The sequence below is a fragment of the Ovis aries genome, chromosome 20, assembly GCF_016772045.2.
Source record: "Ovis aries strain OAR_USU_Benz2616 breed Rambouillet chromosome 20, ARS-UI_Ramb_v3.0, whole genome shotgun sequence".
Lineage (NCBI taxonomy): Eukaryota > Metazoa > Chordata > Mammalia > Artiodactyla > Bovidae > Ovis > Ovis aries.
This window is the reverse complement of record NC_056073.1, coordinates 50547493-50574524: the sequence shown is the minus strand read 5'-3', so window position 1 is coordinate 50574524 and position 27032 is coordinate 50547493. Positions and strand designations below refer to the sequence as shown.

The following is a 27032-nucleotide window of genomic DNA, read 5'->3' as shown; positions in this document are numbered from 1 at the left end:
CGGGACTATTTCTTGTAGGACTCGCACTTCTGCAGGCCTGGTGACCGAGGCTTCGGTGCTGACGCTCGGCTGTAAGGGCAGGGCGTGCCCAGGACTGACACACACCCCCTTGCACCCCCGGAGCCCTGCCCTGACCACTAGCCTGTGACCTTGGCAGGTCCTTACACGTTCCCAGACTCAGTCCACCTATATCACACTGGAATATTAATACCCAGAGGTTAGGACAGGCAATCCTAGAGGAAATCAATCCTGAATATTTATTGGAAGGACTGATGCTGAAGCTGAACCTCCAATACTTTGGCCACCTGATGCAAAGAACTGACTCACTGGAGAAGACCCTGAGGCTGGGAAAGATTGAAGGCAGGAGAGGAGATGACAGAAGATGAGGTGATTGGATGGCATCACCGACTCAATGGACATGAGCTTCAACAAACTCTAGGAGATGGTGAAGGACAGGGAAGCCTGGCGTGCTGCAGTCTGTGGGGTCGCAAAGAGTCAGACACGACTGAGCGACTGAACAGAGCAGGCAACAGGAGAAGGTGGGCCGGCGGCCAAAGGCAGGAACAGCGGAGCCATGAGTCACGGGTGGGGACCCGGTGGCCACCAGGGCCACAGTCAGGGGAGGGAGGGGCAGGCTGCAGTGCCTGCAGGGACGCCCCCGGACTAGGCAAGCGCAGGGACACACAAGGGGCCCCAGGGGGCCCACACTCAGAGCCCCTGGTGTCCCCAGACACAGACCCTCCCACACGTGCGCACAGGCAGCTGCCATCGGCACTGGGGAGCCGGGGCACTCAGTCATGACCGGGGGTCCCCGCGCGCCTGATGGACTGAATTCTCGGCTACACGGCTGGGCTTGACCTCCAGCGCCCTCCTCCGTGAGGCCAGGAGGTGGGCTCCTCCTACGGCTCAGAGCCGCGGCCCCCAAGCCCCACGGGTGGTCTTTTGGCATGGCCAGCCCCAGCGCTCACGCTACATCGTGGCCCACCACCGCGGACCAAAGGCCCCTGCACTTGGGAAATTCCAAGCATTTACAGCCTTCATTCCAGGAACGAGGGAGAAAGAACATCAAACCCTCTGCTATACAACGAAAACGTAACTGGATGGCAGAACATCCCCAACACGCCTTGCTAGCGGTGGCACGGCTAAACTGCACTCGCATTTAAAAGAGGCGCACGGCCTCACTCCCGTTTAAATAACGTCGTATTTCTGCTCCTATAATCAAAACAATTTTTACTCACTCTGATATGTCTTCTTATTTTCCCCAACTTGCATCCATAAAGATACTTTTTTTGGTCCTTAAATACATGGCGTTGCATTTACTGCTGCTGAAGTTCTTACCATGTGTCATGAAATGTTCCTCCCTCACTCCTTCCATGAGCAGCCTTACCAATCCTAATACCTGTCGACAAATCCAGACAGAAACGGCATCACTCCAGCCTGACGGCTCGGGAACAATCCCAAAGGGTTTGGGGGATGTGAGACAAGCCCCTAAACTGCCCGTGAATAATCACAGTAAGAGCCCATGGTCTCCGAGCATCCTCAGAGCGCCAGGCACAGCCCGGCAACAGCCCGGTAGGATGGAGGCCGGGTCTCTCTGTTGCACAGACGAGGAAGCTGAGATTTAGAGATTTAGTGACTGGTCCCAACTCAGGTGGAAGGAGGCAGAGACAGATTTTAAGGTCAGCTGTCTGGCACAAGCATCCAACAGGCAACTGCCACTGAGTTCTTTATCTGTTTTAATGGAGGTGAGGAAGATTTATCTATGAAATTTATTTATTTCACAAACTATCAAGGTTCTCTATAGTTGTAGTTAAAACTGAAATTTAAGTTTTCCTCTATATCCGAATATAACTAGTAACATGTGTTTTAAACAAATGTGATTTTGCTGTCAACAGCCCCGCTACTTGGGGATTGACTATAAGGAGGTCTGTCTACTCACACCTGCCAGTTCCGTCGCCCCTAGTGGTAGCTGAACGCTGGTCCCCAAAGAGCCCCACGCCCCAGTCCTCTAACCCGTGAGCCCTGAGTCAGCCCTGAGTCAGCTCAGGTGACGCAGATGAAGGTAAGGACCCTGACGCGGGGAGGCTGTCCTGGTTACTGAGGAACCCATGCGGCCAGTGTGAGCGCAAGGGCCCAGCACGGGAGTGGCGCCTGAGGAGGCCGAGGGGACGGGACGAGGCGTGCGTGTGTGCGGCGCCGCAGGCCGAGGGGCGCAGGCGTGTCTAGGAGCGGGGAGGCGGGCACAGAGCCCCCGGGGCCTCCAGAAGGCTGGCTCCGTGACTGCAGCCTGTGTGACCCGTCCAGACTCCGACCTGAACCGTCAGATGATAAATGTGCTCCTGTTTCCTCCATCTGCCTGGCCTGCACAAGAGGGCATCCCCCGCTCAGAATTCAGCAACAGACCGTGCTCTCCATTCTAGAGGCTGCGGTCACAGAGTGGTCAGCACCCTCCCCCTGGCTCGCAAATGGCCGCCTTCTCCCTGTCTTCTTTTCCTGACCCCATCGAGAGAGCCCCACGTCACGACCTTCTCCAAATCCAGTTACCTCCCAGCAGCCCACGTCCAAATCTCACTACACGCAGGAGGACACGATCCAGGCCACACGGAACTCTTCTTGACCACCAAGTCTGGTGACGTGTGTCAGCAACAAGAAACTATATGCTTCTTTTCCCGTAAGTGAAACTAACATCTTACTATTCTAACTATACTAACTATGAGCTTCCCAGGTGGCAATAATAGTAAAGAATCCCCCGAAGGAGGAGAGGCAGGAATCGTGGGTTTCACTGCTGGGTCAGGAAGATCCCCTAGAGAAGAAAATGGCAACCAGCTCCAGGATTCTTGCCTGGGAAATCCCATGGAGAGAGGGGCCTGGTGGGTTACAGTCCAAGGGGTCACAAAGAGTCAGACACGACTGAGCTGATAAGCACAGCACACACACTAACTCCAGTTCATAATACTGCATTGTACATCTGAAAGTTGTTAAGAGAGATCTTAAAAAGTCCTCATCACAAGAAACAAACTGTCACTGCGTCTTGTGGTGGCTGCCGGCTAGAACTAGTGCATCATTCTGCAAGATGTGCAGACACCCACCTATCACGCTGCACAAATGCAACGTTAGCGTGCTGCGCACCTGACACGGGCGCAGTGTTATAGGCGGGTTACATCACAGGTAAAAGCAACAACAGCAGTCCTCCTTCCAGTTTCTAGAATGTAGGGGGGATTCGGGCTTATTAAGTAATGATGAAAACCGAATTTATTTTCAAACTTTAGTGCTGTGTACAACATATGATCAAGTTATATTTATTTTAAAATTAATTTTCAAACTAACCAAAATGTGACATGTCAAAAATATAAGAAATTTTAAAGTGTTCAGAGACTTATAATAAAAAACAATCCCCTTGTTCCCTGCTCCTCCCAACTTGTGAGACACTTTAGGGCCCCTTTCAATACTTAGAACCATTTGCTAAATCATGTGTGTTTATTCTTTTATCACCTGATTAATCCACTTTAGGCCTTAAAATATTGTCTAGTATAGCGAGAGGGGATTTTTAGCATTACACACCTTTTTATCCTACTTTTTACCTATATTACTCCTCAATTTTTGGTTAAATTTATATCATCGTTGTTGTTGCCGCTGAGTTGCTAAGTCGTGTCCAACTCTTTGAGATCCCATGGATTGCAGCTCACCAGGAGAATGAAATCTGCCACTGTTTCCACTTTCCACCATCTATTTGTCATGAAGTGATGGGACTGGATGCCATGATCTCAGCTTTTTGAATGCTGAGTTTTAAGCCAGCTTCTTCACTCTCCTCTTTCACCCTCATCAAGAGGGTCTTTAGCTCCTCTGCACTTTCTGCCATTAGGGCAGTGTCGTCTGCATGTGTGATGATGTCACCTGCATGTGTGATGATGTCATCTGCATGATGATGTCATCTGCATGATGTCACCTGCATGGTGATGTCATCTGCATGTGTGATATCTGGATGTGTGATGATGTCGTCTGCATGTGTGATGATGTCATCTGCATGTCATCTGCATGTGTGATGTCATCTGCATGTGTGATGATGTCATCTGCATGGTGATGTCATCTGCATGTGTGATATCTGGATGTGTGATGATGTCATCTGCATGTGATGTCATCTGCATGTGTGATGATGCCATCTGCATGGTGATGTCATTGGCATGATGTCATCTGCATAGTGATGTCATCTGCATGTGTGATATCTGGATGTGTGATGATGTCATCTGCATGTGTGATATCTGGATGTGTGATGATGTCATCTGCATATGTGATGATGTCATCTGCATGTCATCTGCATCTGTGATGATGTCATCTGCATGTGTGATGTCGTCTGCATGTGTGGTGATGTCATCTGCATGTGTGATGTCATCTGCATGTGTGATGTCATCTGCATGTGTGATGTCATCTGCATATGTGATGATGTCGTCTGCATGGTGATGTCATCTGCATGGTGATGATGTCATCTGCATGTGTGGTGATATCATCCGCATGATGTCGTCTGCATGGTGATGATGTCATCTACATGATGATATCATTGGCGCGGTGATGTCATCTGCATGTGTGATGTCAACTGCATGTGTGATGATGTCGTCTGCATGATGTCATCTGCATGGTGATGTCATCTGCATGGTGATGTCATCTTCATGTGTGATGATGTCATTTGCGTGTGTGATGATGTCATCTGCCTGTCATCTGCATGTGTGATGATGTCATCTGCATGTCATCTGCATGTGTGATGTCATCTGCATGTGTGAGGTCAACTGCATGTGTGATGATGTCGTCTGCATGTGCGATGTCATCTGCATGGTGATATCATCGGCGTGGTGATGTCATCTGCATGATGTCATCTGCATGGTGATGATGTCATCTGCATGTGTGATGTCATCTGCATGATGATGTCATCTGCATGTGTGAATATGTCATCTGCATGGTGATGATGTCATCTGCATTGCTGACGTTTCTCCTGGCAATTGTCATAGTAGCCAGTGTTAATTTCTAAAGAAATGTTCTACTCCTCAGTCACCTAGTGGGTCAAGATTTCAGTTTCTGGACAGCCCCTTCCCCCAGTCTAATACCCTTAGTGACTGGTGGGCTTTTTGCGTTTAATCGGCTTTGCTGGGCTTCCGAGCTTTCTCACGCCTCTGGCTCTCCATGTCCTCCCGCCTGTCCATCTGCTCCCTGGCTACTTTTCATTTTTCTCTGGGTGACATGCCTTCCGAAACCTCCACCTTCAGCCGCTGACCTTGCTCTCAACCCGCAGCTCCCTTTCTGGCTCCTCTGGAGAATGCTCTCCCCCTGTGTCTGTGCTCTGTCCCTACCTCCTGAACCCTCTGCCTTCATCTTTGTTGGTTTACCTCACTGTCTTGGTGGAGGCTACTCTCCCCTATCTTTCTCAGAAAAGTACATGGAGGACAATGTCTTTTAAAATGATGCATGCTTGAAAATGCCTATAATATTTCATATAGGTTTAGAATCTCAGGTTGAAGATCATTTCCAAAATTGGGAAGGCTTTTCTTCTTTGGCGTCTCATTTTTTGTGCTGGAACATCGTACAGTGGCATTTTCACTCCTGCTTCTTCACTCTGGGTCATTTTAAAGAAACTTGTTTTCACTGTTAGAACTTTTAGGAACTTCTCTTTAAACCCAATGTTGAAATTTCACAGTAATGGTCTTTGGTGTGGGTCTTTGTTCATTCACTGGGCTGGACACTCACAAAGCTTTTGCAATCTCAACATTCACATACTTCAGTTCTGGGAAATTTTCCTCCAGTGGTCCTTCGACAGTCCCCTTCTGTGCGCTCGCTGAAGCCCACGTGGCGCTTGCGCTTCCCAGGGCCTCGTCTAGCTCCTGCATGCTGCGTCTCCTTGTGGCTCAAGGGTCAGTGCTTGACCCCTTTCTACACTCACCCCAACAGTGATCTTCTCCATACTTAACAAACAGCTTCCTAAGGCTTCCTCTGGGCACATACTTTCCTCAGTCATTTTACATTCCCAGGCGTCCCGCGGTTCATGGCAGTCCTGGGACCTGTGTTGGAACATGACTCTGCGTCTGCCAGGCACTTCTCTACTCTAGAATGGTTTTAGGAACTTATGAGGCTGTTCTGGGTGTAGATACGGGTTAAGGAGAGTAAAGAGTTCCAGTTACCTTCAGAACAGTTGAAAGAAATTCAGATACATATAAATTCCTATGATCTTTTAAAGTAGGTCTGAATTGGCATGGGGAATTATAAATGTATAAATGACCTCTTTCCAGAAGTTTATGAGATGAAAACTTGATGTATGCCCTTGAGATGTCCAAGGATGTGGAGTTCGTCCTTGTGTTCAGTGAATGTAGCCAAGTCCATGAGCCCCAGATGCTTCTGCACTAGCCTGGGGATGCCCCACCTGCACAGGTGTGGGATGGAGCGCACCACGGAGGGGCCAGAGGGAGTTCAAAGCCCTGGGTGGCAGCTGCTGTCCTTGCCCGTGCCGCCCTGCAACCCTGGGTCTCTCATCCGGCTCCGCGATCCTAAATGCACGCAAACTCTCTGTCTCAGGTCTCAGAGCTTCTCCCAGATACTCCAGACTTTAAAGCACAGAAAGGGTGACGGGGAGGGACCACAGAGGAAGAAATGTCTGCACTGAGCAGGAGGGATGGCATGCTGGGGTCTGAGAGGACAAGGAACCCCCAAGGACAGTGAGAAGTGCAGTGATGGGAAGTGCCTGCCTGCCTGCGTGTGGGGGCGGCTTTGGCTCAAATGTACAGGAGATGGAGACGGACTCCTCGAAATAAAGGGGGGGATGAACGATTCTCCCAGGAGGACACATTTTAATGGAAGGAACATGAAGGAAACAAAACCAACAAAACACGGCATTCCCTCCGGTACGGGGATTCATCCCCAGCTTTGCGGTGAGCCTGTAGTCACTCCCTCCAGCCCAGGGCCAACGCCCGCTGAGCTTCCTCCTGCAATGAACCCACGGAGACTCTCACAGCTGAGCAACTGCATTTCAGACCTCATTTCTTCATACTTATTTCACTCCACTTTGAGCACTCCTCAGTCTAAGATATCTTCTAAAGAATCAGTTCATTGAGGGGAAAAAAAAAAAAAAACTCGGGAAACCACAACTCCGTGTAAACTGCTGAGGTCATGCAAACATCAGGGTGGACACAGACACCTCTGTATCAGCGAAAATCACAGAAAGGAAACTGTGGTGTTTTGTGGAGGCACTTTATGGAGAGCTCGGGGTTTGGTGGTTGAAGCCATGGGTGTGGCCAACTGTGGTGGCTGGACGCCAAGGACAGAGCAGAGGTCAGCTGCCGGAAGTCCACTAGCCTCGGCAGAGGCTGGCCTCAGTCTGACTTCATAAGAGAACAGGGTTGATAGGCTGTCTGAGGAAGAGAAGTGACTCAAGTCTCCTATCCACCCTGGCTACTAACAGCGGTGCCCAAATCATTTCATAGGCCGATTAAAAGCCACACGTATTACCATTTAGTGAGCAGACCCCTGCATGTGGCGATACTGGACACACTTGTCCTGCTTTCCCCAAGGGCACAAAATTCATTTGGAGCCTTCCGAAATCTTTGAAAAGAAGCTAAAACTGTCCTATTCCAGACTAAAGGTATTGAATAATATCTTAAATTTTCTGTATGAATGCATTTTTATATAAAGATTTTTATATGCTAACAAAGACTCTGAGGCTGTGACATCTTTTGTTTTTGAGGGAACTCTCAGTTACACCGAAAGCCCACGGGGCACAAAATTACACAGAGGTACCCAGCGCTGGCCTCACTGCTCACATGGCTGTATGCAATCTGACCTTCCAAACGGCTCAACCTCTTTTTCTGTATTTATATCTTTTAAATCAGCTACTAGAAAGAGCTATATCTCCTACTGGAGAACAATTAAAAGCTGCAGAAAACTTTCAGGCTTAGAGATAGTAACCATGAAGTGACAAACTGGGACATTAGTAGGAGCCAAGCTTTGAATTCAGATAGAAGTTAAGATGATTATGTGTAGACACGAAGTCCACGTGAAATGCCTGGCCACATAAAAATACTGTAAGTGCCCGTGCACCTGTGTTAACAGTCACTCAGACTGCACTGTGGATCTCTGCTCAGTCGCTCAGTCGTGTCTGACTCTTTGAGACCCCGTGGGCTGCAGCACCCAGGCCCCCTGTTCCTCACCATCTCCCGGAGTTTGCTCAGATTCATGTCCAGTGAGTCAGTGATACTATCCAGCCACCTAACCCTCTGTCACTCCCTTCTCCTCCTGACCTCAGTCTTTCCCAGAATCAGGGTCTTTTCCAGTGAGTCAGCTCTTCACATCAGGTGGCCAAAGTACTGGAGCTTCAGCTTCAGCATCAGTCCTTCCAGTGAATATTCAGGGTTGATTTCCTTTAGGATGGACTGGTTGGATCTTCTTGCAGTCCAAGGGACTCTCAAGAGTCTTCTCCAGCAACAGAATTCAAAAGCATCAATTCTTTACCATTCAGCTTCTTTATGGCCCAACCCACATCATATACGACTGCTGGGAAACCCACGGCTTGACTCAGCTCAGTCGCTCAGTCGTGTCTGACTTTTTGTGACCCCGCGGGCCGCAGCATCCAGGCTCCCTTGTCCATCACCCACTCCCAGAGCTTCCTCACACCCATGTCCATCAAGCTGGTGACGCCATCCAACCATCTCATCCTCTGTCGTCCAATACTTTGGCCATTATCTACACATAATTTCCAGTGAAGAACTGACTCACTGGAAAAGACCCTGATGCTGGGAAAGACTGAAGGCGGGGGGAGAAGGGGACGACGGAGGATGAGATGGCTTTGGCTAGACAGACTTCTGTCAGCAAAGTGGCGTCTCTGCTTTTTACTAGGTCCAGGTTTGCCATCGCTTTCTCACAAGGAACACGCGTCTTTCAGTTTCACGGCTGCAGTCACCGTCTGTGGCGACTTCAGGGCCCAGGAAAATAGAATCTGTTACTCTTTCCACTTTCCCATCTATTTGCCATGAAGTGATGCGACCAGATGCCATGAACTTATGTTGAGTGTCAAGCCAGCTTTTTCACCTTCGTCTTGCGAATATTACACCCAACTTAAACAGCTATTTGCTCTAAAGACATGCATGAAACACCAGCAATGTGGTCCCGAAGAAACACTGACGTGAATGCTGACAGATACACCACCCGCATTTACCGTGACCAGTGGAGCCGGGGCAGGAGGAAGGCAGGGCTGGGCCAGCGCCCTCCCGCCCTCCCTGAACCAGCGAGAGCCGTGCAGCGAACAGGAAGCGTAGCCAGAGCCGAGAGCTCAGGTGGGAGGTGTTCCCCTCCGAGTTACAAGGAAGGCTGTGTGCACACGTCTCCCTGAAAGGCCTCAGCAGCTGGGCACGGGGGACCCTTGCCGCGTGGCCACCTGAAAACTTCCCCTGAGGCCCACAGAGAACTGGGGTCCCTGGTTATCCTGTGTCAAGTATAACATTTGTTATTTTTCATTAAGATAGTGCTCTGCAAAAGAGGATGTAAAAATGAAGCTGGTCCAGGTTATAAACTACACTTTTTTCTCTTTTTATCCTGTGTATTTTGAATCACTTGGAGTGCTTTAAAAAACACAAATTCTCAAGCCTCACTTCTGCAGATTATGATTTGGTGAGCTGGTAAGGGGCCTGGGAACGTCTAAGTTTATAAAGCTCCCCCAGAGCTCCTAACAATCAAGTCATGTTTAGGATTTCAAATTTGATGCTATTTTGGAAAGTTTCCTTGGGGTACTAACTTCTCAAAGCATGACTTTCCAATTTCATGCAAATTTGGTTTCCTGAACTCCTATATATATTTGCTCTTTTAGCAACATAAAAACCCACTGATGGGTCTCTTCATTTCAATTAAAAATAATGAACATAAAATATTCATTTGCTGAGTTTTCCCTCCAAATGCTTACTTTGTTTTAGTAGCAAAAAACTTGAGAACGCGGAGCCTAAGGTCTTCCTTTCCTTGGCACTTACTGGGACCCTCACTCCTCAAACCATGGCGACTTTGACTTGTTTGGTAGGCTTGCAGGGTCCGTTTCCCAGTCACTAATAAGAAGCTGGGGAAACGTTATCTCGCTTCCGACCAGAAATGTTTCTTCCAAAGGCTCAAGAAAGCAGAAAGAATATGTCACTAAACCCACATGAAACGGCCACTAGCTCGTGGTCCTGCTGTGCTGGAGGAGGTTTTGAACCTTAGCGCCGGCAGGGCAAGAGCACAGGAGGACTTGGTAAGACCCCCGCCCGCCCCTCTTCAGTGTAGGAGACAGATGTCGCCACAGACTCGCTCTGTGCACGTGGCCTGCTGCGGGGCTCTTCTGGGGCGCTCTGAGGTGGGTGATGATGCAAAGCACAGAGGCAAGCACCTGTTAACACCACCTCCACCAGTATCATCACAGCTGCCCGCGTTTAGACACACCCACAGTCTAGAGAACTGGGCACGGCCTCACTAATGCCCTGCTGGAGCCCTGCGAGGCGGGCACTGTTACTGTGCTCACTTCACAGGCAGAGACACTGAAACACAGAGGACCTGAGAGATGGGCCCGGGAAGGGGCAGAGGCAGGGTCTGAGCCCAGGGGTCTGTGTCCTGCCCTGACACCCTGCTGCACCACGTGTGCCCAGGCCTCCGCGTGACCAGGACAGGCGTGGCTGGTCAGACCCCTGCTCTCTGAAGACAGGCAGGGCACGCTGGCTCTGTTCCAGCCGCGCCTCTGACTCAGTTGGGGGGATTAACACTATGACTGTCACAGAGTTATTTCCTGGTTTCATACACACTCGGAGCTACTCCTGGAAAATGCCCTTCTGCGCTTCTTTTACCAGCAGTCAAAGGACATGGAGCTTCCACACCTTCCCAGTTTTGGTTTCAATACATTTGTACCAAACTCAGAAAAACACTCAACCTATAATTCTAGGAACTTCAATTGTGGGTGCATAAGGATGGGGCCAATTGTGCCCAATTCTGATCTGAGTTTACTTCTGAATACACAGCCACCAGACACACATGCACACAGACACCTCTTAAGGAAAGCATTCAAGGATTCAGTATCAATTATTGAACTTGCAGCCCCACACCAGCGTGTTATCATTTTCCAGTAAGTAACTGCAACGGGCAGTTCTGAAAGAACCCAGACTTTAAAGGATGCTTGTCAACTTCCTGGGCCCAGTAAGACAGTACCTGCAGAACCACTGGGCCTTGGACAAGCCCGCGTGGGAGGTTCTGGAACAGCCTCAGCTTTCTGGAAGTGGCCCGTGGGGGAGAAGTGGAGGGGGGGACAGGAGGGCTCCAGGCCTGCTCGCAGCCAAGGGTCCTCTCCCAGTGTCCTCTCAGCAGGCACGTGCCCTGAGCCTCCCAAGTGCCCACCCCGAGACCCCAAATGGAGCCTGCGCTCCAAAGCCCGGCTTCCCCACACCCACCTACCCGCTGGTCCCCGCACAGCCTGGGAAAGGGAGGCCAGGCCTGCTGACACCCATATGGGGTGGGAGCTCCAGGCTTGGACATAGGCCTGCGAGCTTGGAGATGGGCTCCTGACACGTGGGGAGCAGCCTCAGAATCCAGCAAGGCCGCAGCCAGGATGCACATGACCCAGACAGAAAGCCCCGAGCTGACGTCCGGCCCGGGGAGGGCTAGGCTCCGCGAGCCTCCTGAGCTGATGTCTGCCGGGGCGGGGGGCGGGGGGGGGCAGGCTAGGCTCCGTGAGCCTCCCGAGCCAGGGAGGAGGCATCGCAGTCACCAGTGGCTATTTCCAAATATGAACTTTCCAAATCTGTACTCCCAGCACCCAAAGAGGAGAGGGGAGACAGAGTGGGGAGCGGGGTTGGGTTGGGGGGCACGCTGGGTCCAGGCCCCGAGTCTCCTTGGCAGCCAAGTCCCCTCCTTCTTTGCCCTTAGTGTCCAGGTCACAGAGCACGGTCCTCTCTACGTGTTTATTTTTAAAGGACATTTATGCGGCCACACCAGCTGTCAGCTGTGGAACCTGAACTCTCCATTTTGGTGGTTTCCCGACGAGGGGCTGAACTGGGCCCTGGGCGCGCAAGTCTTCATTACTGTCCCGGGAGGGGAGCAGCCAGGAGAACCAGGGCATGGTCCCCCCGCCCTCCGCCACGAGCAGCACAGACGGAGGCACCCGGAGTGGGAGGAGCATGGGGCGGGGCCAGGAGAAACGGGGTGGGGCTGGAGAAGGCGGGCCTGGGGTCCACGTGCCGCTCTCCACTCGGGGCCCACTCGGGGCCGCTCCTGCTGCTCGCGCCGTTTGCACCCAGCCGACCTGCGACGGCTGATTCCCGCATCACTTCCCTCTAAACCAGAGACAGCCCCTGGGGACACCCTCACCGAGCTCACAGGAAACTCACCCACCGCTGCAAACACTGCCCACGTGCTGACACCCGTTAGAGACGGAGTTAGCGGCCTCCTCATGGGTTAGAGCTCGTGGCCATTCACACAGCCGATCCACGCTTCTTTAGTAATTAAAATCAGGACAGTTCAGGGCTGGTCTGTCGGGAAAGAGCAGGAGGCCGGAGGACATCTCCCGCCTGGGGCCCCAGCCTCGACGGCCCCCGCGGCTGCCCGCCCGCCTCCGCCCCCAGCTGCCCAGGCCGTGGGACGGCGCCCCCAGAGGGGCTGCCTCCTGGAGACGTCCCTCTTCTGCACACAGCAGGCTTCCCAAGCTAAAGAAGGGCCAGCTCACGCCGGTGTGCTGGAGGGGACCAGGGAGGCTTCTGAATCCCGCAGCTCCGCGCCCGGGACTCAGGCTGCAGCGAGACGAGCGTGCCTGCCTCAGATCGCCCAGCCGGGGCCGGGCCTCCGGGGACCGCCCCTCAGAAGACGCGCCGCTGCCGGGAGAACCTCTGCAGGACGGCGATGCAGCTCCTAAAAGGCGCGCCCCGTTCAGGGCTGTGGCCACCGCGGGTCCTGGCCCGGGGCAGCGGCTTCATCCCTGCTCCGAGTCCGGTCTGCTTCCGGGCACTTTTTTAACGCTCGACCCTGAACCTGGGACCCAGGCGCTAGCACAGCCTGCCCGAGACGCAGAGGCCGTTCTCTGTAAGACGCCCCCGCTCGAGGAGACCCGTGTTGGGATGACCTTTCAGAAGGGAACAACAGGCCTCTGTCAGAACACGAGGCCTGGGGGACACAGTCCACGGTGACGGGGCCACAGCAGACACTGCTAATCTGCTCCTTCACGTTCGGAAAACGCGAGCCGTGCTATTTATAGGAGCGAGAATGTTCTAGCGTTGGAGGATACCACATCCCTGGATTATTGTTGCTCAAGCTGCCAGCCCTGGTAGCTAGTCAGTAGATAAGCAATTAGTAACAGTTCTGCTGGACCATGAGTATATGAGATCCATACCCTTTGAACAGAACCTTAATATGGCCGTAAAGGTTTATAGCTGCATAAAGCTGTCTAGCTGGAGTGGAAGCAACCCACGACATTTTCCATAGGGGCCCACCCCGTGATGCACTCCCGGGCAGAGGTGGAGTGAACGGAGCAGATGTTTGCACGGCAATTTTCCCAGGGTTCAGTTCAGGAAGCTGAGCAGTGAGCCCACCTGAGCAGACAGGGCCCCCTGCTCCCCAGAGATGATGGCTCAGGAACCCAGGGGGCCTCAGAGGAGCCTTTCAAGTTGGGATTCCACCCATTTGCGACAATAACGCTGAACGTCACCAGCTTTCAAGAGGGGACAGAGGAGAGCCATCATATTTTTAGCTTGTTGACGTTTTCAGTATATTTATATATATCTGGGAGAAAATGCCTCACCCAATGCTGCCTGCCCCCAGAAATAAATGATGCTGGACGCCATCAGGCTGAAAGAGGCACTGACCTTAAAAAGCAATGTTGCAGGCGTTGCTAGTCATAAACTTTGAATGTAGATATTTAAGCAAACTGTGTAAAACTAAGGCCTGTATTTGCAAAATGGGGAAAACTGAGATACAGCATGCAAGGAAAGTGAAAAAGAGAAAGAGCTCCAAAAGTGTCAGCTGATTCGTCTAGTGTAAAATAAAACCTACTTCCTAAAATATTTTAACAAAGTGGCACAAGTCCGCCGTGAGCATCTGAATGATACAGACACGAAAGCCGTTGCAGTGATGTACACACACGACTCCAGTCAGCCCAGGGGCCGTGTGCACAATCGGCTCTCAATCCGTGAGGATGAGACAGAACTCTCTGAGATCGAAAAGAGAAGGTTTCTACAAAGCAAGCATTTTCCATAATAGGCATATCTCAAACTAATAGGCAGGAAGCATATTTAAAAAAATGTTTTTGCTTTAGGTCTGAAAGACTTTCCTTTCCAACTATAAAACAGCTGAAATCCTGTATCCTCAGTCCAACGTAATTTCACGCCTAATTTATGGAAATGGAATACCAAAGGGCTCTGGAAGGGAGCGGGTGGGCAGGGGGGCTGGGAGGGTGTGACAAGAGGGCAGCCCTGCCACTGCTGCGGGCAGGGGGTGGGCGGCCGGCCTGGGGGGACGCGGAGAGGGCCCAGCAGAAACACGTGTGCGCAGGGAGGGGGGGAGTCGGCTGAATGAACTTACTGTTACCTTTCCCCCCTCCCGTAAGGCTTCTTCTTCCTGATACCGTCTGCATCTGAAACATCTAATTTAATCCGTTGGAGGGGCCAGTGTTCCTCTTATTTCCTGTCTGCTCTGAAGCAGTCGCCTGTTCCAATTACGACTTTCCCCAGCTCCTCCGTCTCTCGCGCTCCAGCTGGCTCAAGTGCACTTCCTTGGAAGGTAAAATGCACTAACTGAGCTGATCTGAGACTGATAGCCCGAGAGCCACAATATTTAATAGCTGCACTGATAAGGAGGTTTAAAAAAAATCCATTTTTGAGCCTAAACAAAAGGATATTATGTAGCTCTATGTTCAATTAAGATCCAGTTAAATTCTTTTTTCCCATTAGGTGGAACTTCACGCAGGCAGCCGACATAATTCAGAGGGTTATGGCAAATTTCATCGGCACTGTATGTTTGAGAAATGGCTCCCTCCTGCTTCTCCGTTAGTTACTGCTGATTTGGGACCAGCCTGGTGCAATTATTTCAAAGAACAGCACTGTGGGATTGATACGGCCTTCTTGCAAAACCTTGGCTGGCTAAAAATAAGACTGTTTTGTAGTTGGAAAAAAAAAAAGGCAAAAAAAAAAGTCTCTGGGCTGTAAACACCAGTCAATGTATTTCTTTTCTGCTTTATGAAACCACAATTTTTTTTCTTCTTTTTTTCTGTCCCTCCTTACTCATAGCAGAGTTTAATTACAGTTTAATCTCTTTCAGGGAGCAGTCTTGGAGCCCTGACTGCTCAACCACAGTATTATCAAGGCCATGGCTACAATTTATGGCAGAAGGTAGGGGCTCCCCTTAGAAAACCCCGGATTCTCCTACCCCCCAAATAAATAAATTCATACATAAATACATGCACAAACAAATAAATAAACACACAGTGACTTTATTACGACTCATGCTGCACATTTTTACGAGGCCCTCGAGATGCCAGCCCAATAATTAAAGAAATGCCTGCGAGGTGTGGATCAACACTCACCCTGTTCAACTCCACTGGGTCAATAAATCTGAAGGAAAACTTTTAAGTTAACAAGACTATTTGGGCCTCCAGTTGCCGAAGTGTTGGGTTACACTGAGGGGAAACGCGGGGGAGATGGGGGCCAGGTTCACAGGAGGGAGCCAGCCCTGCACCCCGAGGTGCCGGCAGTGCGGCCAGCTCCCCCCGCCCCCCCAGCAAGGCCAGGCGTGCACGCGGTTGGGAGGTGAGCTTTGCCACCCGAAGCGCGCATGCAGGTGTCTGGCTGTGGGGGCCTCTCTCTAAAGGGCGTCTGCAACGCCAGAGCTCCCCGGAGAGGGGTGGGACACTGACTTGACCGTCCACCAGGAGAATGGGCTGATGACCAGACTGAGCCATGACCCGAGGTCGAGAGATGGGCCAGCAGCGCTTGGTCAGCGTCCCTCCCTGTCTTCTTTCTGTAACCGCTTTACGGCCAGTGGGTTAAGCGGCTCATTTTTTCTGAGCAAGCGGGAACAATGAGAGCCTTTTACTCAGCTCGCGGAGCAAGCTGGCTACCTGGAGGGTTTGCTTTCGCACATGAGCTTGGCTCGAATGGAAGTCTTTCCAAGCCCACGAGCTTCCCCCCACTCTTAAGCACACCTAGCGGCTGCTCCCAGACCCCCGCCATCCTGGAGGCTGATGCCCCACCAGGAGCTGGGCCTCGGCCACGCCACTTCAGGGGCCACTCCGTGTTTCTCACCATGACTTCAGAGACTTGGGGACAGAAGAGCAGCTTTCCGCTAACTCTGCCGGTGGGTCGTAACGTCAGGACCCGCAAGTCCTTTTGGTTGGGCACGGCACCCTGAGTCTCGAGCTCCCCGGCCACCAGGGGACACACAGACTGACTTTTTTATCATGGACTGTGTACACGTTCACTAGAAATCACAGAAGCTCATAAGGCACTCAGGTGTAACACAGAGCCCACGAACAGACAATTCTATAAACTTGTTAGAAGGACGTGCCTGGTGGTCCAGTGGCTGAGACTCCACTCTCCCAACGCAGGGGCCAGGGTCCCAGCCCCGGCCACAGAACGCAATCCCATGTGCTGCAGCGGAGACCTGGCGCAGCCCAGTAACAAACACACGTAAATAAAACGCACTGGAAATTTGTCCCAAGCCTCGTCAGTGGGCATTCTCACACGGCAGAGCTGCGGCTCTTCTGTCTCGTGCTTTCTTTACTGTCATATGCTCCCTCCCACCAGTAGCAGGGATGCACCGCTCTGGTATTTTCTAGGCTAAGGTCATCTCCACAAACTCAAAGGCACAGATCCATGTGCTTCAACAAAATTAAAGCGTTTGTTTGAGAGAGGAAAAAAAATGGTCTCCAAGTTTCCTGTAACCAACCTTCTAGAGAAGTTGAGTGGCTTTCTATTTCAAAGAGAAGACAGACCTCTTACTGTTTGTATCAGAGTATCAACTTCCCTCCTTTCATCATTTTAAGAACCGCAGCGTCTCTTTCCTGTCACATGGAACTTAAAGCTCCGGCTTCACACTCTTAGGTTTCCACAGGTAGCTCACCGGTCGAGCCTTTGAGAGGGTTCCGCGTCATGCTGTTTGATTTTATGAAGCACTGATATGGAAGTGGCTTGGAATGTAAGCTTTCTCTGTCTGTCTCGTTGTGTTCTATGTGCACTTAGATATTCTAAGAAACAATGCTTGTTTCCAAGTAGGGGAACACATATGATCCAGCAAATGTCCCTGTGTACTGTAGTCTGCACACCCACGCCGCTTTGCAAGGCAGTGTGGTCGGGTGGATGGCTCTGATGTGGCCCACGGCGTTCCAGAGCGCAGTTCCCAAAGTGTGATCGGGCAGCCCTGAAGGCCCCCCAAGCCTGAGACCCTGGAGCCCCGGGCCCAGCCAAAATCATTTTTCTAATAACATGAGGACGGTGGGTCCTGGCCAGCTTCCTCTCACAGGTGTGCGGGGCCCTCCAGGGGCCGCCACACTTGCGGCACTGCAAGACGGTCAGCGGGCGGGAGAACCCAGCCGCCTTCAGCACATCAGACAGCAGGGAACCTGCTCAGAGGTGAGTACTCTTTCTACTAATATTCTTTGTTTACAAAAATAAGTATTTTCCATAGAATAGTTATGTTACCGTGTTACTTTTAAATAAGTGGTAAATATCTTTTAAATATCAGTTCTATTTTCTAATATGGTAAATACTGGTAGACTCAGACCACAAAAGCAAAAGTAGTTTGGGATTCTCATTTTTAAGAGTGTAAAGGGGAGGGAGCAGGGCTCTGAGGTGAGAGTAGTTTGCAAAATTCTGGTTCAGGGCACTTAGCTGGTTTCGTTTGGAGCTCTTCAATCACACAGTTTCAATTCACATGAAAATGTGGAAATCTGTAACTGCACCTGTGTGTAAGAATGTACCTAGATAATGAGCTTCGTTCTGAGTCCAAATTCATCCTTGGACAGTGGACAGTGACTGCAGCCATGAAATTAAAAGACATCTGCTCCTTGGAAGAAAAGCTATGACCAACCTAGACAGCATATTAAGAAGCAGAGGCATCAGCCTGTCAGCAAAGGTCTGTACAGCCAAAGCTATGGTTCTCCCAGTCGCCCTGTATGGGTGCGACAGTTGGGCCATAAAGAAGGCTGGGTGCCCAAGAACTCCTGCTTCTGAACTCTAGTGCTGACGAAGACTCTGAGCATCCCTCGGACAGTAAAGAGACCAAACTGGTAACCCTAAAGATAATCAACCCTGACTGTTCATTGGAAGGACTGATACTGAAGCTGAAGCTCCAATACTTTGGCCACCTGATGTGAAGAGCCGACTCACTGGAAAAGACCCTGATGCTGGGAAATACTGGAGGCAAAAGAGGAGGGCTACAGAGAATGAGATGGCTGGATGGCATCACCGACTCGATGGACATGAATCTAAGCAAACTCCCAGAGATGATGAAGGACAGGGGAGCCTGGTGGGCGAGTCCAGGGGGTCACAAAGGTCGGACATGACTGAGCGACTGAACAGCAACAATGAGCTTCTGAAGGAGTGTCCAGCCTTTCAGAAGTCAGCGTTATGAGCTCTGAAGAGTTGCTCCCTCTAGGTCCTAGCACTCGGTTAGAATGGGCCACTTAGAATACTGGAAACCACGCTAGAAGTTCTTATAAGTTTAGAACTCTGTCCTTACAAATTGAGCTCTTAGTTTTGGATTTAAAAGGCAGATTTCTTCAGAATAGAGCCTGTCCCAGCAATTCAACTCATTAAGGGCTCTGAGCTTGGGCGCAGGCGCCCGTCAGTGCCGGAGGAAAGCGTGCAGGCCCCGCAGGCGTCAGATGCGCAGACCTGCGGGGCCGCCTGCAACTTGAACGAGGCTGGGGACGCCACCGCGGCTTGATCCGTCCTGGGACTGGAACGAAAGCCGCCTGTTACCACAGCCATTACTACGTGTCAGTGACAGAGAATGGATTTGAACTTGCCCAGCGTAGAATTTAGGATTCTTACATTTCAAACCAGGACAAAGGTCCTGCGGGTACTTTTGCACACTGGTGCCTGCCATCGAAGCCGAGGGTTTTATTTAAGCAGCATTTTCCTTCCAAAACCAGACGTGTAATAGACACCACTCAGGTTCACCAGCCAGCGAACGGTTCCCACAGAGTTTGCACATCTGCCCTGCGCCCCTGTCAAGCCTCCAGCGCTGAGACACTTGGTCCTGATGATAGATGCCACCCGCACGCGCGCCCTCCAGACCCGAGGCCTCGCTGTCGGGGGTGGGGGGTCCTCACCCAGACCCGAGGCCTCACTGTCGGGGGTGGGGGGGTCCTCACCCAGACCCGAGGCCTCGCTGTCGGGGGTGGAGGGTCCTCACCCAGACCCGAGGCCTCACTGTCGGGGGTGGGGGCTCCTCACCCAGACCCGAGGCCTCACTGTCGGGGGGGTGGGTGGCCCTCCAGACCCAAGGGTCTCACTGTCGGAGGCAGAGGGTCCTCACCCAGACCCGAGGGCCTCACTGTCGGGGTGGGGGGCAGAGGTCGTCTGCTTGCTTTGGAAAAGCATGTTCAGTATTTCAGCTGTTCTCGTTTAGTCACAATATTTATTCTTAAAATTCAAAGAACAGATGAGAGAGCATGTGACTCGTAGACCAGGGTCGTTGGCTTCTGACAAAACGCCTTTACTCTTCTGTGAAATCTGTTCCTTGCTTCAGTCTAAACCGAAGGGTGGAACTGTGGACTATAAACCCCATGAGAGCAGGGACACGTCTGTGTTCCACACTGTTTCGACAATGACGAAAACACGAATCCAGTTAAAATTCACAGTAAGAATTATGGATCAAAGAATGAATGTCAAAACCTTGGTATCGTTACAATTTTCAACAAAGACATCAAAGCAATTCAGTGAGGGGAAAGCGAGGTGTTTTCAATAAAGTTCTAGTTCAGTTCAGTTCAGTTCAGTCACTCAGTCGTGTCTGACTCTTTGCAACCCCAAGAATCGCAGCACGCCAGGCCTCCCTGTCCATCACCAACTCCCGGAGTTCACTCAGACTCACGTCCATCGAGTCCGTGATGCCATCCAGCCATCTCATCCTCTGTCATCCCCTTCCCCTCCTGCCCTCAATCCCTCCCAGCATCAGAGTCTTTTCCAATGAGTCAACTCTTCACATGAGGTGGCCAAAGTACTGGAGTTTCAGCTTTAGCATCAGTTCTTCCAATGAATACCCAGGACTGATCTCCTTTAGGATGGACTGGTTGGATCAAAGCATCAATTCTTTGGCGCTCAGCCTTCTTCACAGTCCAACTCTCACATCCATACATGACCACAGGAAAAACCATAGCCTTGACTAGACGGACCTTAGTTGGCAAAGTAATGTCTCTGCTTTTGAATATGCTATCTAGGCTGGTCATAACTTTTCTTCCAAGGAGTAAGCGTCTTTTAATTTCATGGCTGCAGTCACCATCTGCAGTGATTTTGGAGCCCTCAAAAGTAAAGTCTGACACTGTTTCTACTGTTTCCCCATCTATTTCCCATGAAGTGATGGGACCAGATGTCATGATCTTCGTTTTCTGAATGTTGAGCTTTAAGCCAACTTTTTCACTCTCCGCTTTCACTTTCATCAAGAGGCTTGTTAGTTCCTCTTCACTTTCTGCCATAAGGGTGGTGTCATCTGCATATCTGAGGTTATTGATATTTCTCCCGGCAATCTTGATTCCAGCTTGTGCTTCTTCCAGCCCAGCGTTTCTCATGATGTACTCTGCATAGAAGTTAAATAAGCAGGGTGACAATATACAGCCTTGATGTACTCCTTTTCCTATTTGGAACCAGTCTGTGGTTCCATGTCCAGTTCTAACTGTTGCTTTCTCACCTGCATACAGATTTCTCAAGAGGCAGGTCAGGTGGTCTGGTATTCCCATCTCTTTCAGAATTTTCCACAGTTTATTGTGATCCACACAGTCAAAGGCTTTGGCATAGTCAATAAAGCAGAAATAGATGTTTTTCTGGAACTCTCTTGCTTTTTCCAAGATCCAGTGGATGTTGGCAATTTGATCTCTGGTTCCTCTGCCTTTTCTAAAACCAGCTTGAACATCAGGGAGTTCACGGTTCATGTATTGCTGAAGCCTGGCTTGGAGAATTTTGAGCATTACTTTACTAGCATGTGAGATGAGTGCAATTGTGTGGTTGTTTGAGTATTCTTTGGCATTGCCTTTCTTTGGAATTGGAATGAAAACGGACCTTTTCCAGTCCTGTGGCCACTGCTGAGTTTTCCAAATCTGCTGGCATATTGAGTGCAGCACTTTCACAGCATCATCTTTTAGGATTTGAAACAGCTGAACTGGAATTCCATCACCTCCACTAACTTTGTTCGTAGTGATACTTTCTAAGGCCCACTTGACTTCACATTCCAGGATGTCTGGCTCTAGGTGAGTGATTACATTATTGTGATTATCTCGGTCATGAAGATCTTTTTGTACAGTTCTTCTGTGTATTCTTGCTTCTGTTAGGTCCATACCATTTCTGTCCTTTATCAAGCCCATCTTTGCATGAAATGTTCCCTTGGTATCTCTGATTTTCTTGAAGAGATCTCTAGTCTTTCCCATTCTGTTGTTTTCCTCTATTTCTTTGCATTGATCGCTGAAGAAGGCTTTCTTATCTCTTCTTGCTATTCTTTGGAACTCTGCATTCAGATGCTTATATCTTTCCTTTTCTCCTTTGCTTTTCACCTCTCTTCTTTTCACAGCTATCTCTAAGGCCTCCTCAGACAGCCATTTTGGTTTTTTGCATTTCTTTTCCATGGGGATGGTCTTGATCCCGGTCTCCTGTACAATGTGATGAACCTCATTCCATAGTTCATCAGGCACTCTATCTATCAGATCTAGGCCCTTCTAGAGCAATTCGATATCATACAGAAAGAATGACTCTCCACCCTGCCTCACACCACACACAACGGCAGTCAGAGGCGGCCACAGACCCTGACGTGAAAGCAAACGCTACGACGTTCCCGGAGAAACACAGGCCCGCTGCGCGTGGCTGACGGGACCTGAGTCTGCACCATGAAAACAGCCCGGGTGAACGAACACGGGAAGCTGGGGCCCGACGGTTCCTGCCCGGAGCACCAGCGCCCGTCCCGAGAAGCAGGGCAGCCAGCGGGCAGGCAGCCCGCCGAGGTTCACGCCAGGATCACTGCAGCCTGCGTCCCCACAGGAGACGTGCATGACAAAGGGCATGGCCAGAAGCTGCCGGTTTAACCAGAACAGTAACAGAGCCCTGGGTGGCAACACATGCCTCCAGGGGCCTGGCTGAACACGAGGGCGGCCCTCAAGGCCACCTGCCTGGTCTCATCTCCTCATTTTCAGCCCCACCGTCCCTGGCGCCGCGCCCACACCCCCCCGCAGGTCTCGCCTGCCGGTCTCTCTTCTGCGCAGAGACACAAGGCAAGGACCACAGAAGGGGGATCGTTACCTGTAGAAAGGACAGGTAGATGCAGCGTCCAGAACTAACTTCCAAATGGAAGGAACGCTCCTGGAACGTTCCTTTTGATCAGTATTTGCAGTTTGGCTTTCGAAACCAGGTCTTCAGAGTGTCTCACGCTGTTAAGTATGTGACCAAGTTTCTCTCACCCTGGAATTTGTCAGACACACACATGTAACATCACACCGAAGGAAGCACATTTCCAGCTTAAAAAGAAAACAACAGCAAAAAAGGACTCTATTGCCTGCTGTGGTAATTTTGAAAAAGATCAACTTCCTTCGTTGAGAATTTCAAGATTATTCTCTTCTCCAAACATATGAAAAGCTAAGGATGGTTAGAACTAAACTGGAATCAACATTACAAAATACTACTTATATATATATATGCATGTATGTGTGTAATGAAGATTTGAGAAACAGTCCAGAGTGCCCACTCACACCATTGGCACTAGCGTATGCTGTGTGTGTCTCTGTGCGTGTCTGTGTGCGTGTGTCCGTGTGTGTCTGTGTGCCCTGTGTATACAGCCCTTCCTGCCTCTGTGTGCACGTCTCTCTCTCCCTCGGGTGCATGTAACCAAATTTAAGGTCCTTGTCTTTTTCTTTTTCAAAGATGATTTTACATCAGTTATTTTCCGTGAACACATCTGGTGTTTCTTTAAAGCCTGAATTTACTAAATGTCATATCTAACGAAGGAAGAATTTATGCTTTTTCAACATAAACTCATTTTATTTTCTCCAGGCTCCTCCTTCTCTGCTCAAAGCTGATGACTTCTTAAAACGGTTGGTCAGAATCCAATCAGAATATAAAGGCGACTGAATAAGTAAGACCATGAAGTAAGTGTAAAATATTAGTGTCCAGACACGCAGGATGCATGTGGCTACTAGGACCGTGCACAGCTGCACCGGCCTGGAGCCCACGTGGTCCCCCAGATTTAACAGAAACCATTACCAGTAAGGGTTTTATTTGCTTAATAAATTACATTCTAAAGCACAATAGCCCGGGTTCATAGCTGTAAAATTGCCAAATATTGTCAATGACCACTCTCTGGTCATAAATAACAAAATAATCTATGACTCACTGGGTTTTTGATTCCCAGGGCAATTCTTTCTCACCATTACTCAAAAATGTAAAAAAGCGCCTCTCCGTGGCATTTTATGGAGGTTATAAATTACTCAGAGGAGATGACATAGGACAGATTTGTAGGCCGAGTAACAGGAACCAGACAGCCCAACGTGTAAATTAAAGGGCGAGTGACACAGAAGAGGGCTAGTGAACGGATCGTGAAACCTAAGACTAGGTCAGGATGAACCACGAGAGGAGAGGAGAGGAGAGGAGAGGAGAGGAGAGGAGTGGAGGGGAGAGAGGCGCAGACCGCCCCCGGAGCCCCCGCGCCTGCCGCGGCCGCAGCAACCGGGCCCGACCGCGGCCCTGGAGAGCAGGCCGCCGCGATCCCTGGAACACAAGACCGCAGCCTTAGGGGGACACAGGCCTGGCAGGTGCCTTGGAGATACACCTGGGAAGGTTAGCTTTTTACTTAAGATCAATTTTCAGACTGGGTCAGATTGATGAATAGTTCTCCCATTTATTCTACAAAAGGACATGGAGCAGGTGCTGTCTGCCCACCCCGCAGCCAGGGGCGTGGACATCGACCAGGCACAGCCCTGCCGTCTTGGAGGAGGAGACACGGGGAAGACCCCAACCTGGGAGGTGCGGGCTGAAGGCTCCCAGCCCCACTCACCTGGGGGCCGGGCGGGAAGGCACGCTCAGGAGCAGCCGTGCTGGGGAGGAACACGGGGAGGAGACCGGGCAGGGCGGATGGGGACGGGTTTTCAGGTGGATGGACCAGAGTGAACAGAGGCGCCGGGAGAGCGTGGTCTGTCCAAGGAGCAGACAGGGAGGCGACGGGGGGCTCACAGGGGCTATTTCAGGGGCCTCCCTGCCCACAGCGGGCTAGGCACGCCTGGTGGGCCAGCAGGGCAAGGCCAAGATTAGGTCTGCTTTTTGCAAGATCATCCCTTCAGCGCCACAGCTAAGTCCACAGGACACAAAAGATCAAAGTCAAGTGTTTTTCAACAATCTTGGAAAATAAAAACCGATCAATATACTAATCATTTTAAAAAAAAGTTCTTTAGAGGAAAGTTCAGACAGAAAACCCAGCTTTCAAAGGCCAGAGTGAAGTTATCGTAGGAACACTTACGCCGAAGCCATTCTTATTTTCCCCTGACTTAAGAAAAAGAAGGAATTCTTACGGGCTTCCTTTATTATCTGAAAATTTTGCATGATGTCCCAGGAGACACAGAATCATAAAATCCCAAAGACGGGCCCTCGGGAGTACTCAGCTCTAGATAGCTAACACTGGATGGTTGAGAAAACAGAGCGCTCCAGCGCTTTTAATAAGAGCATCTTTGCGAGGGAGCGACAAGCATGCGACTCTTCAGAGTTTCAAGTGTGAGAAGAGAGCAACTGACTAGTCTTCCTTCAGTAACAGAGTTCTCCTCACTGTGCTCTTCAAACAGGAGCTAAAGCAAAACCCCTTTACAATGTTTCTCAGCAGTTAACTGAACACAGGAGCGCCACCCTGTCGTTCCCCAGCTGGAAATGGAAATATTGGGGTAAAGGCACAGAATGAATCTGTGCATTGGAACTAGTAATTAATTCCATTTAATAGTAATTGAGAGCAACCTCTGATTTCATATAAAGAAACATAAGGACTAGTTTATAAGTCATAATCGCTTCTCGCAAGCACGTTTTGAAAATTCGGCATCACGGACATGAGGCACTGGGGTAGCCCCAGGCTCCAGGGCAACCAGAAGCCTGTCCCCCTTGTGTTTCCATTTCTATGTCAGCAGAACTCAGCTGTGGATAAGAACCAAGGTGGGCGACGGGATTTTAACCCAATCGGAGCATCAGTCCGGGGTGAGTCTGACTGAACCCACTGTGGCTGCCAAGGGCTTCCAGCTCTCCAGGTCGGGAGGTTACATTTCCTTCCTCACTGAGACAGGAATTTCTGCACGAGGGAGAAGCACCCACTTCCCAAGGACCGTGGCTGGAAGGCTTTTTCTTCCTTGTGTTAATAAGAGAAGGGTACATTTTGGAACGAGAAAGACTATCGGAGCTTTACGACAAGCAGTGTTTCCAACATTAAGACTCAAGATAAGGGAACCCGGGAGAAAAGCGCGGCTGCAGCCGAAACAGCCGGAGACCACCCAGGCTGCGCCCTCCAAGCCCGTCCGGCACCCCCGGAGGAGGGACGCGGCTGAGCGTGGGGGCATTATGGAGACTTAGACGGCGTGCGACTTCATGATGCGAAAGCCACTTACTGTCTGTAGCTTTAAAGGACTTCAGGTTTGGGATAAGCAGATTTAATTTGAAGGCATTTAACTTTTTTCAAGCGGTGTGTGTGTATGTGTGTGCATTTGAAGCTCATGTATTGAAGCAATTCTGCTTTATAATTCAGTCTCCAAATTTTGTTATACAAAACCAATTCAATGACTGGTATTTATCTTATGATTTTGTAAAAGTTCTTGACATTTCAGTTTCCAATTAAAAGTGATAAGATGAACAGTCCTGTGTTTAGTTGACTTGTATTAAGAAGAAGAAAAGTGTTTATTTTAAATCAAATGTGAAAGAGAACATGTCCCATTTGGGGACAACAGCAGGAACGCAGTAAGACGTCACAGACCCTGAGGGGGAAGGTGCGTGATGGCGCCTGAAGGCCCCTCTGTAAGACGAAGCAGACTCCGCTGGGTGAACCTGCCCTGCCCCTCAGTGCACAGCACGGCTCCTTCACATGAGATGCTGAGGCCTTCTGCATCTTCAAGTGTTTTTAGATCACTGCAGACATGTTTTTCCCCCAGTCAGTAAAAAAGGCAATTCATCTCATTAAAAACTCCAGCACTTTACCTCAAGTTTGAGGCAAGTTTAGAGTCTCAGTCAATCCCCAAAGTAATATTTTTAACCCACCAAGTTATCATATGCATACACACACACAGAAAAACTGATATTTTAACAAAATAAACCTTAGGGGACTACTTTATTTTTGGAAATGAAAGTTACGGGAGAATATCTCAGTGTCTTTGTTTTTGCTATTAAATTCTAACAAGAAGCTACACGTGGTCTGGACTTACTGATCACCCGTGTAAATATTCCTGGATGAGGGCAGCCGCCCTGCCCAGGGGCTCAAAAGGGGACACGCACTCCACATGGTGAATGAGACCACGGCATAATCCGTTTCTTGGGAAACGAAGAGAAAGTTCACCCGGAATTTTTGTTTTTCTCCTTTGTGATGACTCACATGCTTTGAACCATCCTTTATAAACAAGAGTAAGCTGTTCAAGTGAGATTTAAAAAATAAACCCATTTCCGTTCATACAACGTGAGCAATGAGCCTTTCAACTACTTTCTTTTCTTCTTTCCTTCTGTCTCTTCTTTATTATTAATCTTTCTCAATGACAAACAACAGGAGTAGTAAAAAGGCCAACGTGAGCTCTGCAGATAACTTCTATGTAATTATTCAGCTGCTTGGATGGCCCTTATCCTGATGTCTACTGCTGTTTTAAC

The 27032-nt window shown here is 50.1% G+C and overlaps 1 protein-coding gene and 1 long non-coding RNA gene across 5 annotated transcripts in view; one reads left to right on the top strand and one right to left on the bottom strand.

Moving 5' to 3' along the window:
- Positions 1–27032, bottom strand: part of GMDS (GDP-mannose 4,6-dehydratase) — a 419605-nt gene that overhangs the window by 107028 nt on the left and 285545 nt on the right. The gene's annotated exons all lie outside the window — the stretch shown is intronic.
- LOC121817440 (uncharacterized) lies at positions 17051–26036 on the top strand. Its single transcript, XR_006057347.1, has 2 exons — positions 17051–17591; positions 23211–26036. It is a non-coding gene; the product is annotated as an uncharacterized LOC121817440 (long non-coding RNA).